The 18,512-nt window shown below is 55.2% G+C and overlaps 1 protein-coding gene across 1 annotated transcript in view; it reads right to left on the bottom strand.

The window, feature by feature from the left end:
* The window catches only part of NFATC1 (nuclear factor of activated T cells 1), a gene marked incomplete at its 5' end in the record, with an annotated part of 96,183 nt that overhangs the window by 12,515 nt on the left and 65,156 nt on the right, over positions 1 to 18,512 (bottom strand). The window lies entirely within an intron of this gene.

The following is an 18,512-nucleotide window of genomic DNA, read 5'->3' as shown; positions in this document are numbered from 1 at the left end:
CTGGAGCTTTCGTTAGTTCTAAATCAAATCAGCAGGACCGGCGTGTACGCGCTCTAATTGACTTGATGTAATAACCGCACGCCCCCGGTGAGCACCGAAACGAGTGGCCTGGCTGGATCACCAGGCTCCCAAAGACCACTTCTCGGCCCGAGGCCCATGGTGGGGTGGCCACGTTCGACCCTGCTTGCAAGGACAGACCCAAGCTGTCACCCGAACTCGGGAAGCACGTGGGGGTCCAGGCCCGGGAAGCGCCCGCCTGGGCCCGCAGCTTCCTCAGAGCTGCCCTCTGGGGGGAGGTGAGCCATCTCCCAAAGTGCAGATGGAACCCAGGCCCGGAGACGCATCATGGCCGTCAGAGGCCCCCGCGTCTGATGCTGCGTTTGCCGCCCTGTGCAGACACAGGAGCGGAAGCCGTTACACCCCAGCCCCCGTCCTACTCTCCTGCAAAGCCCTCCCGGAACCATCCCTGGGCCCCCAGGTTCAAGCAAGCGCGCAGTAACGGGCTCGGTGGCCATCGGCTACCGTCTGGCAGCTGGGCCTTGCCATCTTGCACTGGCGTTCCCACTGCGACTACTGTTAGCCGTGTGACCTCCTCGGCCCTCTCCCCCATCCCTCTGGTTTTCCGGGGGCCAGAGACCTGAGGGGCGCATGTGGTTTGAAGGCCCAGCGATGCTAGAACCACGTGAGGAACTGGCAAATGCTGGTTGTTGTGTCCCCTTTACAAAGTTGAACGGATCCTCTGTGCGCGTTTCAAGGAGACCGAGCAAGAGCTGAGGGACCGCGTCCCCGGCACCTGCTGCTCCGGCCAGGCTCGTGTCTGTGGGTGTCTCCCTTCTGGTGGGGCTGTGAGCTGTTTGCAAATCTGGCCTGAACTCTCGCTCTGTTTACCCACATCTGGCTTCTGAGGAAGGCGACACACGGACAAGCTCCTCAGAAATGCTGGGCGCGAGGGCCACCGAGGCGGCGCCAGCCCCTCACGGCGGCACAGAGTCTGCGCCTTCCCCGGGCCCTGCCGGGTCTGTGGCCGGTTCCCCGACAGAGAGGCAGTGGACGGGGTCCCCGGGCGCCCCTCTGCCATGGCACCCCCTTCCCCGCAGGCCACCAGAGGTCCGGCCACGCTTCCACGCACACATCTGAGTCTGCCGCCGGGAAGCCCTGCTCAAGTGGCCGTCGCTGATGCCTGGGCCCTGCTCTCCGAAGCGGGGGACACCGAGGGGCGCTGGGAACACACCGCCCAGAGGGTTGAGCATTCGGAAGCTCTCTGTGCCTTCCCATCATCAAATGAATGTGCTAGCTGCCGTCTGCTGAGCAAGCCGCCACCTGGCAAGCTCACAGCCAGGCCCCAGCTCCTCCCGGCGCAGAGGGGCCTCCTCCCAGCTGCGCCCTGGCGGCCGGGCCACCCCCGCCGGCTCCCCGACGCCAGGCCCTGCAGACCCAGCAGGGCGGCAGCTGGGGACGGCTCCAGTCCCCTGACGGTGGGCGGGGGACCTGAGCGTGTCAGTGCCACAGCTCCCCGACCCCGCTGCCCACCTGGCCTTGAAAACACAGAAACAGGAAGCAGAGCAGAGGAGGAAGCAGCAGGCCAGGGCAGGGCCGATTCTGGTAAAAGGCCCAGGTCAAAACGCACCCCCAGGGAGCCCACCACGCCTCCGGGGAAAGGCTCGTCAAAGTAATCAATCACCCGGTTTCCATCTGCACGTCTCCCGGCCACACTTCATTCCACGCTATCAGGACAGGAAGCTGCACGCAGGACGGAAAGCTGGCACTTGGTCCCGTGGAAACCACCGTTTCCATCTCCGCGAGTGACAGCGCATCAACACCGCGCTCAGCGGGTGACGAGAGATAAGGACCAGGGGAGCGGAGGGCAGGCGCGGCCGCTCTGCGCACTTTCCAGCCTTTGGACAAAAGTTCCCAACGACAGTGCAACATGTGCTTTCCAGCCTTTAAATCAGACACACAGGACAGACCCTGACAGGCAGTTTTCAAGCCCTTTTCTTAAATTCAAGTGCACAAAAAACGCAGGCACGCCACTCTCCCGGCCCCGGCACTGCCGAGCTGTCGTGTGGCTTTATCAAGCGTGGCCGCAGACACCCCCGCCGAAGCCAGAGCAAACCCGCCGCCGCCCTCCCTCCGTCCGCCCCTCTGCTGTCCAGCCATCTGCCAAGAGGAAATAACTTCGCTGTGCTGGGAGTCTGGGAATCCCAGAAAACAGTCTTAAATCCACAAAAATAATTGAAGTTTGCTTCTACTGAGCCGCTCGGTTCCATTCTGATTTTTATTACAACGTCAACAAGAGTTTAATTTGTTTTAAAGTTTAGGTTCTTAAATCTGAGTGATATACGGTAGTTTACAGCTTGCTGGCAACAGCTACTGTGGAAAAAAAAAGGAAAGTGCGTACAAAGGCGACTCGAAGTTTGACACTGTGAAGGCGGGGAGCCGCGCCAAGAGCAGCAGGCACAGCGCGGCTTTCCCCACCGGAGACGCTGCCGGGCCGCGGCCAGGGGCTCGCTCCCCACCCCCCAGGCCCGCCGGACGGCAATTACGCAGAAGTGTCCTGAAATGCAATTTCTCAGGCGAATCGTCCTCAGCTGGCAGCTAGGGCCCTAACGGTGCCACCGGCTTATCCGGGGCCCCTTCCTCCGGCCGGAGCCCGAAAGCGGCGGCGAGGGGACGGGCGTGCCCCTCCCGGAGGCAGTGCCCTTCAGCCCCGGTGGGGGGCCGGGGCGTGCAGCGCTGAGCCCGCGGACTCCTCAGGACCACCCCAGCCTGGAGCCCACTGTGACGCGGGCCGCGGGCTGAGCCCCGCCGTCAGACCCGTCGGCCCGCGTCACTGGCAGAAGGACAGGGGCCAGACGACAGGCTGCTCCCCAAGCCTGAAGGGGGCCGCCCACGTGAGGGGCCCACCTCGGGCTCGGAGGCCCGGCTGCCCGCTCCGCCTGACCGGCCGAGGCCCCGCATCCGTGCAGCCAGCCGGTGTGTGTGCGGCACGTTCCCTGCTCCCTCCCGCAGTGGGCTCGGGCTGGAGCCAGGCTTCAGGCAAATCACAGGCACTTCTGGGCGCTGCTGAGGGCCAGCCGCTGCCACTGTCCTCCGGGCCCACTTCCTGCCGTATCTAAACCAACAGCAGCTGCGGGGGCCTGATAGGGCCGAGTCCTGGGGAGGCCTGCACCCCTGGGTGGGAGAGAGGGCGGCCGAGGGGCTGATAACACCACCCCCAGGCCCGGTGACTGCATCCTGCGCTGTCCGCCCCGTTTCAGAACAAAAGAACGCTGGCCGCTGGCTCTGCGAGCGACAGCGTGCACCCTGGGCGGGGAGGGGTCTGGCTGACTCGGCCCATTGTGCGCAGTATCAGGCCCTGATTAGCTGGGGTCCCCGGGGCCCGATAAGCACGGATGTTGCAGAAAGGAACAGACTTTCTTTGTTCCGTGCTGTGTGTAAGTGTCTACATTATAATCTGGAAGGAAGGAAGAACCCTGCTTCAAAATTCAAGCTGAAAAAGGTAAAGGGACTCCCGGCTCCATGCGCCCACCCGGCGTGGAAACTGATGGTGAGGCTGTGTGGCCAACAGCCGAGATCTCAGACCCTGCGATGCGGGAGCAGACGGAGCAGCCCCGGTACCCGTGTCCTTGTCCCCAGAATGTCGCTAAGTTGGCTAAACGGGAAGAAATGCGGAAGCACACGTCTTATTTCCTCCGAGAAATTCTACCTTCGGCACTGTGTTCATGCCACATAAAAACAGAATTTTCTCCTAACGGTCCTTAAGAAAGGAGTCTGAGGACCGTACGTGTTCCACAAAGGAAAAACCATCCACAACACACACAAGCCCTGGGCTTCAAAAGCGCCGTTTCACCTCTGGCATCGAGCGTCTTAAGTGTGCCCGACTCTAAACCCTGTGGAAGGAAGTGCCCTGAGCTCCGTACCGGAGGCAGACCGAACCATCCTCTGGAGGTCTGGCTTTTCCAGACATGTTCACGTAGGCAGGGCCATGTAAGAGGGGGTGCTTGTGTCCAGCGTTCTCGACTCGGCCTCGTGTTTCAAGGTGCACCACACGGAAGTGTATGTTAGCACCTCCTCCTTCTGACTGAGTCACATGCCACTGTCTGGCTGTGACAGCGCTTCCTGTCTGCTGTCCAGGTGCTGGGCTTCGGCCGTCTCGAATGTCGGCGCGTTATAAATAATGCTGCTGAGACTCTGAGAGCAAAGACTCCGTGCAGACACAGGTGCTGCGTTCTCGCAGGCACATACGGAAGCATGGGACGGACGGGTCACAGGACACGCCGATGTTCCAGTTCCCTCCGCCTCCTCCCAAGTGTGCCATCATCCTTGCTTCTCCCTCCACTGGGTGAAAAACTACCTCCGCGTCGGTGTCATAGCTGCGTTCCCTGGTGACTGACAGCGCTGAGCGTATTTGCATGTGCTTATTCATATATCTTCTTTGGAGACATGTTTACTTAAACCTCAAGTCCCAGATTTTGCCTAGGCTGTTTGTCTTCTTGTTGAGATAAAACTTTTTGTATATTCTGGATCCAAGCCATCTATCAGATAGGTGTTTTGCAAATAAATTCTTGACTCAGTTGCTTGTCTTCTCATTTTCTGAATGGTTCTTTAGAAGCGGAATAAAATCTGAATTTTGATGGGATCTCATTTGGCAATTTTTAAATACTGGATGATGTTTTTTGGTATTGTATCTTAAAAATCTTTGCCCAATCTAAAGTCTTGAAGATTTTTCTCTTATGTTATCTACTAAATTTTTCATTGTTTTAGCTTGTACATTTAGTTCCAGGATTGATTTTGAGATTTTTAAAAATGTTTTGTTTTTTGAGAGAGAGAGAGAGAGAGAGAGAGGGAGTATGTGAGCAGGGGAGGGTCAGAGAGAGAGGGAGATACAGAATCTGAAGACAGGCTCCAGGCTCTGAGCTGTCAGCACAGAGCCCGACGTGGGGCTTGAACCCACGAACTGCGAGATCATGACCTGAGCCAAAGTCGGACGCTTAACCAACTAAGCCACCCAGGCGCCCCGATTTTGAGATTTTTGTGTACAGTATGAGGCTAAAGGTGCACATTCACTTTTTCACAGGTAGACATCCAATTCTTGTAGCACCATTTGCTAAAAAGGCTATCCTTTGCCCCAGTTAAATGACTTGGCATTTTTGTTAAAAATCAATTTGTCGTAAACATATGGATTTCTTAACTCTAAACTCTGTTCCATTGATCTATATGTCATATGCCAGTTCCACACTGTTTTGATCATTGCAGCTTTAGAGTAATTTTTTAAAAATATTTTATTTATTTCTAGGAGAGAGAGAGAGAGAGAGAGAGACAGCATGAGCAGGGGAGGGTCAGAGAGAGAGGGAGTCACAGACTGAAACAGGCTCCAGGCTCTGAGCTGGCAGTCAGCACAGAGCCCAACGTGGGGATCGAACCCACGAACCGCGAGATCATGACCTAAGCGAAAGTCGGACGCTTAACCGACTAAGCCACCCAGGCGCCCCGCTTTAGAGTAAATTTTGAATTGGGAAGTGTGTCTCCCACTCTGTTCTTTGTTTTCAAAATCGTTTTGGCTCCTCTGGATTTTTGAAATTCCGTATGAATTTATTCCGTATGAATTTTAGGATCATTTTGTCATTTGTCATACTCCTGAAAAAGCAAAAGCAAAAAACCTGCTAGAATTCTGATAGGGATTGCACTGATTCTGCAAATTAATTCCATTAATTACACTGTGGTCAGAATTAATTCTTTAAAATTTACTTAGTCTTGTTTTATGAATAGAAAATCTGTCCTGGAGAATGTTCCATCTGCATTCTGTTCTGTTGAATGTTCTATCAATGCCTTTTGGGTCAAGCTGGTTGACAATGCTGTTCAATTGTTTAGATCCTTGCTGATTTTTTGTCTAATTATTCTGTCCATCACTGACAGTAGTGTAGTGAGGTCTCCAGCTATTACTTTTTTTTTTTTTTAAATGTTTTATTTATTTCTAGGATAGAGAGAGAGACAGCGTGAGCAGGGGAGGGTCAGAGAGAGAGGGAGTCATAGACTGAAACAGGCTCCAGGCTCTGAGCTGGCAGTCAGCACAGAGCCCAACGCGGGGCTCGAACCCACGAACCGCGAGATCATGACCTAAGCGAAAGTCGGATGCTTAACCGACTAAGCCACCCAGGCGCCCCTCCAGCTATTACTTTTAAGTTGTCTTTCAGTTTGTCTTTTTGAGTGTGCCAATTTTTGTTTCATGTTTTATGCAGGTGTTTTTAGGTGCAAATACATTTATAATTATTACATGTTCCTGCTCAATTTACATTATACTCATTATAAATCGTCCCTTTTTGTCTCCATCAACATTTTCTTTCATCTTTTTTAGGTTTATTTGTTTGGGGGGGAGGAGCAGGGGCGGGGAGGGGAGAGATAATCCCAAGCAGGCTACGCACTGTCAGCACCAAGCCTGATGCAGGGCTTGAACTCACGAACTATGAGATCATGACCTGAGCCAAAATCAAGAATCGGACTCAACCACCTGAGCCACCCAGGTGCCCCCACATTTTCTTTGGTCTTAAACTGATTTTGTGTTTATTTAGTAGAGATACTCCAAATCTCTTTTGGTCCCTATTTGCCCGGTATATTGTTTCCATCTTTTCAACCTATTTGTGCCTTTAAATCTAAAGTATGTCTTCTGCAGACATCATACAGTTGGATCCTGCTTTGTTTTCTTTTCCCCAATCCAGTCAAACTTCACCTTTTTATTGGAGTATTTAGTTCATTTAAATTTAATGTAATTTTGTTATAGGAATTACATTTGCCATTTTGTTGTTTGTTTTCCATGTCTTGGAGGGTTTTGTTTGTTGTTTTTGTTGTTTCTATAATCTTTCATTACTACCTTCTTTTGTGTTAAATACATGTTTTCTAACATATCGCTTAAATGCTTCTTTGGTTTGGCTTGGTTTCATTTATAGCGTATATCTTTAAGTTAGTTTCTTTGTGGTTCTTCTAGCGATTATAATATATATCTTAACTTAAACATTCTATTTCAGCGTAATATTAACTTATTCCTAATAACATATAGAACCTTTGCTTTCATATAGCTTCCTTCTCTACCATTTCCTTTATGCCATTGTTGTCACACAAATGGCATCTTTATAGAAGCCAATCAGAAGAATTCTGTAATTTCTATTTTATGTATTTTCTTTTAAATAAGTTTGGAGAAGAAAAGAGTTTTAAAATACATATGCTGTTTTTTTTTAATCTACATAATTACTTTTTACCAAATGTGTGTATCTGAGTTACCAACAGCTGAGAGACTCCCTGCAAAACGACTTGTACGTCAGGTCTGCTGGCAACAAAACTTCTACATCTTTGGTTACCTGGGAATGGTTTTATTTCTCCCTCATTTTTACAGCTGGTTTGCTAGCTATAGACGTCTTGCTCAATGGTCTTTTCCTCTGTGACCTCTGTGATTGCTAATGAGAAGTCAGCCATTGCTCCTGTTGAGGACTCCGTGTACCTGGTGACTTGTTTCCATCTTGCTGGTTTCAGGATTGTGTCTTTTCCTTTGACTTTCGACAGACTGAATATGAAGTGTTTAGTGTATTCTTTGGATTTATTCGACTTGCAATTTGTTGATTTTGGCAGGGGGCCGGGGGGCGGAGATGCGTACAATGTTTTTCATGATGAAGTATGAAATCTTCACAGAATCTTCATGTGGAGATTTTGGCCATTATCTCTTCAGATATTTTTCCTACCCCTCTCTCTCTTCTCTTTCTGGATTCCCAATATGCCTATGTTTGTATGTTTTATGGTGTCCCACATGTTCATTTTTCTTTTTTCTTTCTGTTCCTCAGACTGGATAATCTACAGACATTTCTTCAATTTGTTGATTCTTTTTCTCTGCCAATTCCAATCTGTCACTGAGCCTCTCTAATGAATTTTTTTTGTTACTTTAATGTTTTTTTATTTATTTCTGAGAGAGAAAGAAACAGCGTGAGCAATGGAGGGGCAGAGAGAGAGGGAGACACAGAATCTGAAGCAGCTCCAGGCTCTGAGCTGTCAGCACAGAGCACAATGCAGGGCTCGAACCCACAAACCGTGAGATCATGACCTAAGCTGAAGTCGGATGCTTAACTGACTGAGCCACCCAGGTGCCCCATCTAATGAATTTTTCATTTCAGTTATATACTTTGCAAGGCAAGAATGTCTATCTGGCTTTTTTTTTTTTTTTTTAACTTTTAACCTCATTACTGATAATTTCTATTTGGTGACACATTGTTGTCATACTTTCCTTTAACTTACTTAAACATAGTTTTCTTTAGTTCTTTGAACAGATCTACAGCAGCTGATTTAAAGCCCTTGCAGCTAAGTCCAACATCTGCGCCCTCTCGGGGACACTGTCTACTGCCAGTATATTTTTTCTTCCCTACCTGTAAGGGACATATTTTCATGTTTCTTCCCAGGTTGCATAATGTTTTAGTTGAAAACTAGACATTATAGATAATATATTGTAGCAAATTTGGAAACAGACTCCTCCCCCCATAGAGTCTCCTGGTATTGCTACACTTTTTTTTTCTTTCTCTTGCTGCAGTGAGTTGATGGGTGACTTTTCCGGACTAATTCTGTGGATCCTGTATTCTCTGTAATGTGTGGCTACTAAGTTCTCTATTTCTCTTTTTAAAAGCCATGTTTTTATTTTATTCATTCATTCATTTACTTATTTATGTTTTACTTATTTCTGAGAGAGAGACAGAGAGAGAGAGAGAGAGAGAGAGACCGCGTGAGCAGGGGAGAGTCAGAGAGAGAGGGAAACACAGAATCCAAAAGAGGCTCCAGGCTCTGAGCTAGGTGTTAGCACAGAACCCGACGCGGGGCTTGAACCCATGAACCGTGAGATCGTGACATGAGCCGAAGTCGGACGCTCAACCGACTGAGCCACCCAGGTGCTCCACCATGTTTTTATTTTTAAGCCAGGCTTCCCAAGGGTCACCCTCAGGTTAGCAGGGTTAATGGCCACTCGGTTATCAGTCGGGAGGTTTCTTTAAATGCCGTCTCCACCTCTGTCCAGGAGATCGAATGGCAGGCGATCCCCACGTCAGCCTTAACTTCCACTTTTGCTTCTGTACAGGGTCTCAGGCCAGCCCGAGGCGAACGACCCAGTCCTTTCTTTCCCCAGGTCTTCCCCGAGCATGGGCACATCCGTGTGCACATGTGCAGTCTCCCGGTCCCCAAGAATATGTCGGGGCTTGTCAACCCCACTGCGGTCACCCAGTGTGGCCAGGCTCCTATCTGCCCTGGTTGAGATCCCAGCCTTGGGGGTCCAGCCACCTGTGTTTTCGGCCATGGCCCTGGGAAGACGGCTTTTCCAGGGAACTTCACCATTGGTCAGAATGCTGTTTGTACTTGGGGCAGGGTTTGAACAGAGCTCCAGAGAGGCCAGTGCCCTTCACTGTCTGTGAAGCTGCTGTGTTTCTGTGGCTGTGCTCCGGGGGGCTGGGGAAGGGGGACGGGAGCAGCCCCCACTTACACCGTCACGGACCCGCTCTTCTTAGGGGGTCCGGTTTTTCTTGAATAAATGCTTTTCAGTTCGTTCTGCCTCTTTGGTGAATTTCCAGACTGTGAAATGATTGATTTGGTAGTTTTGTATTTTTGTTGCTTTTTTTGGGAGTGCTGAGGCCCTCTCTCCAACACCTTGCAAGTTCTACTCGTCTTCCCATCCTTCTTGAGCTCTGAAAAAGTGCCTCCGGTGAGAACCAGGATGAGCTCTCTGATGAAGACACACACACACTTGCAAGGCCGACTCACACGTGAAAGCCAGACTCTGAAGCAGGAAGCTCTGCACATCACATATCTAGTGGGGGAAAAACACTCCAAATGGAGCCAAGCCTCAGTAAGGAGACTGCGTTTACAGCAGAGCCGGCAGGTCCCCGTGGTGCTTCTGGCCTGTCACTTGCTCAGTGTGAGCAAGGCAAGCAACCCTTGCCTGGAGCCCCGTCTCCTCTGCCAAACGTGGCTAACGCCGGCACTTCCGGCCACGGGGCTGTTCCCAGGCTGAAGATGTGAATCGAGAGAACGTATGTAAAAAGTCAGTTTGGGAAGCGCCGAAGGCCATACACGCGGGGCTGTTGCTGGCATCGGGGATCTCTGTTGACAACGGCATGTCATGCTCGCTTGGGAGTGACTTTCTCAGCTCCGGTGGGAAGAATATGATTACAATTCCAAGCATCCGTTCTCTGCCTGAACATAACGAACATCTAGGACCCAGTGACTCAGTGTTCCTCAGGGACGCATACATAAGAACACACTTTCCTACGGGGAAGGTCATTTAAAAGCGTCTGTGCCTAGCCGGCTCTTGGCCTAGCGCTCCAGGAGCAGGAGAGCCCAGCGCCGGGCTTGAGAGCCGGGCTGTTCTCGTAAACACAGCTGTCCAGCAGATGTAGACAGAGCCCTCCACTGCCCTGGTCGCCACTCTCCCCAAAGAGAAGCCAGGCCCTGATGGCCTATCAGCAGCTGTGCTTTTTGAGTGTGGATATTATGCTCTGTGTGACGGCGTCATGCCCAGGTGACGTAGCACAGTGGTGTGCTATTCGAAGGCTTGCGGATCTGAAGGTATCTGTAAAGAGCATTTGTTCTCAAGTATGAAAGTGCCACAAGTCTCAGAGAAAGAAGAGGCTTGGAGCCCAGGCCCGTGTCGTACAGCTGGGTCTGCAGTGGAGACAAAGCCATTTTTTAAAAAAGTTTTATTTATTTCTCGGAGAGAGAGACAGCGTGAACAGGGGAGGGTCAGAGAGAGAGGGAGACACAGAATCTGAAATAGGCTCCAGACTCTGAGCTGTCAGCACAGAGCCCGACGTGGGGCTTGAACCCACGAACCGTGAGATCATGACCTGAGCCGAAGTCGGACGCTTAACCAACTGAGCCACGCAGGCGCCCTGACAAAGCCCTTTAAAGAACTTCCAGAAAGGTGCTCTCTTCTCTGCAGAAGGAAGTCAGAAAGAACCAGGAAGGCAGTCATGAAATGTGCGGACGTGGACTCTCTGCGACTACTCAGAGCCTGCTGGTGGCAAAGGACAAAAGCACAAGTGCGTCCCACATGCCCACGGGCACAGTCACATCCGGGCGTCAGCTGGCGGGTCCTTTGCGCTCCTGCTCTAAGGAGATGGAAAGATGCTGAGCTCCATGGTGGTTTGGGGCTCTTTCCTTTGCTTTCAGTCTCCAATACTATTTCTTCATCTTCAATTAATATTAAAAGGGAAATGAGCTAAGGCCCATGACGACAAGGAGAGGCGGGAGGGTAAAACCGCTGATGGCAATGCCACGGATTCCCCTCCAAGTACACAGAACGCAGTCAGGCTCTAGAACTATACTTTCATCATAAACAGAAGAACTCAAAGCACTCCATGCTTGTAAGAAATGTCTACACTGGATAAGGGTGGAGGAAAGTGCCCAGAACCTCACAGACACCGAAGCTCCCACGTCCCACAAGCCAAAGGGCCCCTCCCCGCCTCGCCCTGCTGCGCACCGGAAGAAGCATGTCATGTGCTCTAACGTCACAGGCCGAGGGGTAACGGGCTGGGCCCCGGCCTGTGTCTGCACACTACTTCTGGAGGGGCCTTCCTCAGCAGCCTCCTGGACTCCCCATTCTCCTTTCCCTTCTTCCTTCACAGAGGCCCAACCTCCTAACCGCTGCTGTCCTGGGGGTCAGAGCACACACCTTCTGAGACGGCAGAAGCACACTGCCCAAGCCCAGTTCACAGACGCTCGTCACACCGACCAAGTCTCTGCCACTTGTCGGGTCACACTCCAGTTTACCTGGACAAAGACCAGTCAAGCCAGCATCTGTGCACCTGATGCCAGGCGAGGCCTGGCCCCCAGAGCACAGCTCCCCCCAGGGCACAGCTCCCCGGGAGCACAGCTGCCCCCAGAGCACAGCTCCGTGTCCCCATGCGGCGCGCACACAGCTTGGAAAAGCCTGCCGTGGCCCTGTGAGACGCTCGGCTACCTGCGAGGTGACTGGTTAGAGACTCTGCCCCTTGGGCCAGCAGCTTCAGGCTGGGAACTGGGGACTCACGTCTGCGCCGGGACACCCCTTCTGCAGCGCCTCCAGAGAAGCCGCACGCAGAGCCTGTGGCCCGCCAACAGCAGCTCTGTCTCCGGTGGCGCGGGGTGTAACTTTTATGCCTCAAGACTCCCAAGTGCACATCCAAGTGCACTAAGGACTGACCCTAACGAATTATTCGCATGGATGAATTCATTCTTCTATCCATCATGCAGTAGCTGCCATCCACAGTATTAACGGCTCCCACGTCTCAGCGCCACGATACAGACTCTTTCCATCATCGTTAGGGACGGGGAAGGCCCCAGCCTCGGGCGCCAAGCCAGGTCAGTAAAACTTTCCATGAGGAAAGATTTTGTTCTCCCCCAGAGCAGCTTGGGCTCAGGGAAAGGGGGAGCAGGGGGGGGACTCACAGCCCAGACTCGGGCAGACACGATCCTGGCCGCCTGGTCCACCTGCTTGTTGTTTTAATGACACGGAGACTTCTGGAAAGCTGAGCACTGCTGGCGGGGACTGAAAGGGCCGATTGTGGCCGAGACTGCAGGGCGGGTGGGTGACAACAGGCGCGAAGGTGCAGACACGCCAGCGCCTTGGGAGCAAGCACGTCAGGGGAAAGCTCCGAGGAGGCGCCCGTTTCTGCAGAAACAGTTCTTCTGTGTGTGGGTCCCCCTCACACGACACGGGGTGAACACCGTGTGCTCCAGAAACGCGCAGAGCACCTTTCCAGCAAATGCTGTGAAGACCGTGTCCTGTAACACGTGGACAGTTACGCGTGTGCATGTGTGGGCTGCTCGCATTTCCACGGAAGCGACGGACAACCCGTTATCACAGGCGGTGCACGGCCACACAGCTGCGTTCTGCACATGCGCCACTCGCAGGCTCTGACCACAGAAAGCGCTCCCGGATAGCTTTTACGGCGTGTTTTTAAAAATCTACATTAAAATGGCATGAGGCCCATAACACTAACCTTTTAAAAAAGTACGCCTGTAATTCTGCCATGATTGAGAAGTCGAAACTGAGCTAAAATCCTATGAATATTGTTGCACCAGAGAACAAATTGTAATTGAAGTTTATTTACAGGGCAAATACTTTTGAAATAAAACCTGAGAATAGAGACAACCGAAAAACAAAGAAATGCTTAAAAAAAAAAAAAGTTGGGATCCATTTGAAGACAAGTGTTCTTGTGCTTCCGTTACTCTTTAAGACAAACGGAAATTGGTAACGCGTTAGCCTTCCCAGGTTCTGGGCGCCACTCAGCAGACAGAGCAGGTCACATGCTGGGGGGCGAGCCCCCCTGACGGTGACCATTTATTTACATGCCCCAAATGCCCCAGGCTCTCTTCAACTGCACAGAAACCCTATTCTTGCCCTTTTCATTGTACATTCCTAGAAAACAAAACCCAAACCCAAACAAAGCACCGGCACAGAACCCCCAGCCACCCGCTCCGTGACTTCTGAGCGGCCATGTGGAAGCCAGCACACCACCCCCCGAGGTAGGTACGTCAAGGTCAGAGTTCCGGCCATTGCCCCGTGAGGCAAACGCAAGCGCTCCAGAAAGCTGTGCTGGGCTGGAGGGAAAGGCCGGGACCCTGTCACCGTGCTCCCTGATACTGGATTTGTCACCACAGGGGCCATTTTGTGCCAGCCCCCCACCAACCGGGCCCCGTCTGCCACAGGACCCCTGGAGAGTGGCGTGTGAGCCCACGGTGCCCATGCGCCTCTGGGAAAAGGCCTCGCTGCCACCAGGCTGTCACGGGGCCTGCGTCCCGCTGTCCCATCGCTCGCTGGTCTCTCCAGGAAGCGGGCGCCTCACCCTCATCGCAGCCGCCCCAGCCTCCCCTCTGGTGGCTGCACAATCGCCCCAGACTAGGTGTCTGCCCTTTAGCCTCAAGGCCATGGTGTCTGATTTTCTAATTTAGATTTTGCTGTTTATTCCATTTCCAGGCTGCAAGTTCAGATCCGAGACGGAGGGAAGACGCACCTGGTCCCAGCCCCACCTCCCTCATCGATGCGGCTGCCCTTTGGCTGAATCTGCGATGCTGCAACCCGTTGTCTTAAGACACGGGCCGAAGACAAAGCACGTGGCGACTCGCGCTGGTCATGGTGTAACCATGTACACCGTGCACAGAAGCGTACACCTGTGTCATCACCAGTAAGCGGGGCGGGCGGGGGGAGGGGAGGCACAAGGGGGTGCAGGGCCGCAGCTCCAGAGGGCGCAGCAACGGCGCTGGGGGGGCTCCCGTGCGCCAAGGGGGGTGAAGCGCAAGCACTGCGGCTGCTCAGATGCGCGTGGCCGGCAGGGCCCCTCGCCCCAGGTCAGCTGACGGATGTGGCCCATCTCCCACCCAGGTGGTAGGCAAGCACTCTCCAGAACCTTCCTTTGACCCGGAAGGAGCCGAGTTTGACACTGCCCATTTGCCAAGTTAATTTTCAAAAACCCCAATCAGGTGAGCCATTAAAATGGGGGGGGGAGGCTGGCAAAGGACCAGGTTATTGGTGAACCCAGGTCCCGCAGGCTTCCCGAGGGCATTCCCCGTTGAGGCCCCCACTCACCACGACACCTGCGTGTCCCTCCCCTCAGCCCTGTCAAGAGCCCAGCCCTAGACCTCCCTCGGAAATCAGATAGGGGGGCTCCTGGTCCGGGTGCCGTGCTCATGACATAGGCCTTTATCCTGCACTAAGCCGTCTTCTGACCGCGTCCATATCACGGCTCTTGTGAGAGGGTCCTGGGTTCCAGGGAGCCAAGGCCAGCCCGGAGATCTGTGCCACCTCCGCGGACAGTCACTCACCCTCGCACGAGGACACAGTGCTCTTTCCTAGCTCGTCCTGCAAGAAAGAGCCGGCCCGCTCTGCACCCGCATGGCTTCTGGGCTCATCGTCTCCAGCTGCACAGAGCGATGATCATTCCATCCGCTTTCCTGATGGCGGATGGACCCCTGGGCTGGACCGCGTGTGTGCTCCAAGCCCAGGGTTCTCGATGGTTATCTCCCGGCCTGCGTGCACGGCCAACTGGGGCCTTTGGTCCTCGGAGCCAAGCTGGAGGGAAGGCCGGGCCGGTGTGAAGCGGTGCCCCGGGAGCCCGGTGTGCGCTCCCCAATGGCCTCTGACGGCCTCCGGAAAAGCTGTCCCGGGTTGGCCACCTCCGCCCACCACCAGTTCTGGGAGGACCCAGAGGGGGACATATCAGGGCCGTCTCCGTGGGGGTCCGAGGCTGGCGTTCGCTCCCCGGCTGCTCAAGGCCGTGGGTGAGGCCACAGAGCAGCAGTGAAACAGCGCATGTGGGTGTGCGCACAGGGGCAGGCGCGCAGGTTCCTGTGAACACACTATCTGCTTGAGGTGCACCTGCCTGAACCACGATCCCAGTTCTGACCAAAAAATAACACCACCACCAACAAAAACAACAATATACATGTCCCGTGAACGCTCTTATAAGCTAAAGCTGAAAAGTTCTGTTTATAGCTGGCTGTGGATTATGGGGTCCGTAAATCCAGCCCCAGCAGAGGCAGAGGGAACATCTCTGCAATCAGCCTCGCAGGCCGGCTCTCACAGCCTCCGCCTGGGGGCCCCGGAACCACAAGCACGACCAGGAAACGCCAGTGGGCAGACGGCGGCTGTCAGCGAGGGGGCTGAGGCTCAGAGCAGGACGTGACGCCCAGGGAGACCGAGGCAGGATGTTTGGAGGGGATGAAGAAAGAAAGATCCGGAGGAAAGTGACCTCACAAAGTGGGTGGAGGCGTGTGTCGGGGGGTCCCCCGTGAGGGTGCAGTGGCTGATGACGGAGGGTATGTGACAGGCGGTGTGGGAAGGGCCTGTGGGACAGGCGCCCGGAGGGAGTCGGGCCAGGGCTGGGAACCAGGGGGCCCCAGAGCCCTGCTCCATGAGCGGCCCCAGCAGGCTGGCGGCTGGGCCCCTGCAGACGGGAGTCAGCACTGCGTGTGTGTGGCCAGCGGCCCCAGGGAGACCGGGGGGCCACAGGAGGACCCCGCCAACTCAGCTCTGCCCTCCCCGCCAAACCCACAGTCCCACACAGGTGTGCTCTAGTCCAGCGGGGCCCAGAGGCCTGCCGGGGCCACGGCACCCTTCGGAGAGCAGACCGCCACCTGTGGGCTCCCTGGGGGCAGGACCCTCATCACCCACCCCTCCCAGGTGGCCCCTGCCTCCTTCCCCGCAACAAGACTGCCTCTGGCCTGGAGACACTCCGGGCAGCGACACCGACCGGGGGTCCTGGCAGCCCGTCTTGTGCACTTCCCTGAAGGCAATGAGGACTCGGCCAAGACCCTCCGGCCCTCCCAGCCCCCAGGGCCAGGCCAGAACCTCCCGTGGCAACACGGAGCACTGAAAAGGCAGCCAGGGAGCTTGGCCGCTGCGGCCTGACCATCCATCCGAGGGGGCTGAACGCAGAGCAGGCGCCCACAGGGACCCGGCACTGCCTCCCGCCAGGCATAAGCCTCCTGGGGTTACAGCTGTGCACCCAGAGGGCGGTTCTGAAGGACGGAGCTGCTGGACTCTGGGGTGTCCCTGAGAGCCCGTCGGGGCCTGTGCCTCGGGGAGCGGGGGGAGGCTGGGCCTCCGTAGGCGCCTGCAGGCACACACCACAAGGCATCTCCAGGACTGAAGGTTGAACGTTTACGGAACAAAAGCAGCGGAAAGCTCGTAGCCTCCAGCTGGGGATGGAGAAGCAAGGGCAGGCCCCGTGGTCACCCCAGCAGGGGGGAGTCCGCGAAGCCCTGGGTCACGGAGCCGAGGGCAGACGCTGGTGTTTGGAGGCTGTGGCCTGGGACGCACTGCCATGAAGGCTCACGGGGCCCCCGCCAGGCTGCGCCTGCCGCTTAGGTGGATGGGCCCGTAAGCACCGTCCGCTTCTGGAACAGCAGCTTGGGGTGTTAGCGCTCTTCCAACAGGACGCTTGCAGCACGGGGGCCCCGGGGAGCCCGCACAGCGCGAAGACTGAGAGTGCCACTTCGGCACGTCAGCTGTGGTGGGAGACGAGCCTACTGTGTTTGGCTGGTATTTTTAGGGAAAACAACTAGAAGAGACTACAAGGCCTTGACCTCAGAGGCCGGGAGGCGGGGGACAACGTGCCCGACACTGTCCCAAGGAGTCCAGCAGCAGGGGCGGCACCTCTGGGCAAGAAAGGCTTAAACCCGAGGAGATGGGAAACACCACTGATGAGAACCTGGCATCCACACCCAATCCACGCAGGGCCCGTGGACGCACTGACCGGGCCTGACACACACACAATCCACGCGGACCCACTGACAGGGACCAACACCCCACACACAATGCACGCAGGGCCCGCGGATGCACTGACCGGGCCCAACACCCCACACTCAATCCACGCAAGGGCCCGTGGATGCACTGACCGGGCCCAACACCCCACACACAATCCACGCAGAGCCTGTGGATGCACTGACCGGGCCCAACACCCCACACACAATCCACACAGGACCCGTGGACGCACTGACCGGGCCCAACACCCCACACACAACCCAGGCAAGGCCCACGGACCCACTGATGGGGACAAACACCCCACACACAATCCACGCAGGGCCTGTGGACGCACTGACCGGGCCCAACACCCCACACACAATCCACGCAGGACCCGTGGACGCACTGACTGGGCCCAACACCCCACACACAACCCACGCAGGGCCTGCGGACCCACTGACGGGGACCAACACCCCACACACAATCCACGCAGGGCCCGCAGACCCACTGACGGGGTCCAACACACACACACAACCCACGCAGGGCCCGCGGACCCACTGACCGGGTCCGACACACACACAATCCACGCAGGGCCCACAGATGCATGGATTGGACTGGCTGTACTGAGCAGACCACGGGGCTGCTGGGCACATGGCTGAGCCACCAGCAGTCAGGTGACTGAGCGCAAAAGAGGGCTGCTCGCCTCCACTGAGCACAGTGGCACCTCGTCCCACAGAAAAGAGAACCCTGCCGAGTGAACGTGCTAAGGACAACGGGGTGTCTTCCATTGTCCTTGTATGGGCAGACCTAGCCGGCGGACTATTCTGCCACGTAGCCTGACCGCAGGTGTCCTGAAGGCACTTCCCTTCGGACTCGCCCTGACGTGGCATGCTCGATGGTGAGAGAGCCTGTGCGCTCTTGGGGGGGGGGGTCCCACACGGTGGGGTGTGAGTCCCGGTGCAGGGCAGCCCGGCTCCTCACTACCCTTCTGCTGGGCACCTGACCGGACCGACGCACCATAGAACATTCACCACTTTCGACTGAGCCATTATTTAAACATCCTGCACTCAACCAGCGAGGCTCTTACGAGGCTAGGAAACAAGAAAGCTTGACCTGAAGCCACTTCCGACAGAACTGGTTGCGCTTGGTGCCACCTTGGTCCCGTGGGTCCACGGCCACGGCACCACGGGGACGCCTGGCCAAGGCGACGGAGCAGAGCCACGGGGCAGGTGGCGGGCCGGCCGCAGAACGCTCCTCGTGCGCAGACGCACGT

The sequence above is a fragment of the Crocuta crocuta genome, unplaced genomic scaffold, assembly GCF_008692635.1.
Source record: "Crocuta crocuta isolate KB4526 unplaced genomic scaffold, BGI_CrCroc_1.0 scaffold101, whole genome shotgun sequence".
NCBI lineage: Eukaryota > Metazoa > Chordata > Mammalia > Carnivora > Hyaenidae > Crocuta > Crocuta crocuta.
Note: the sequence above shows the minus strand (reverse complement) of the source record. Positions and strands in the feature narration are given on the sequence as shown.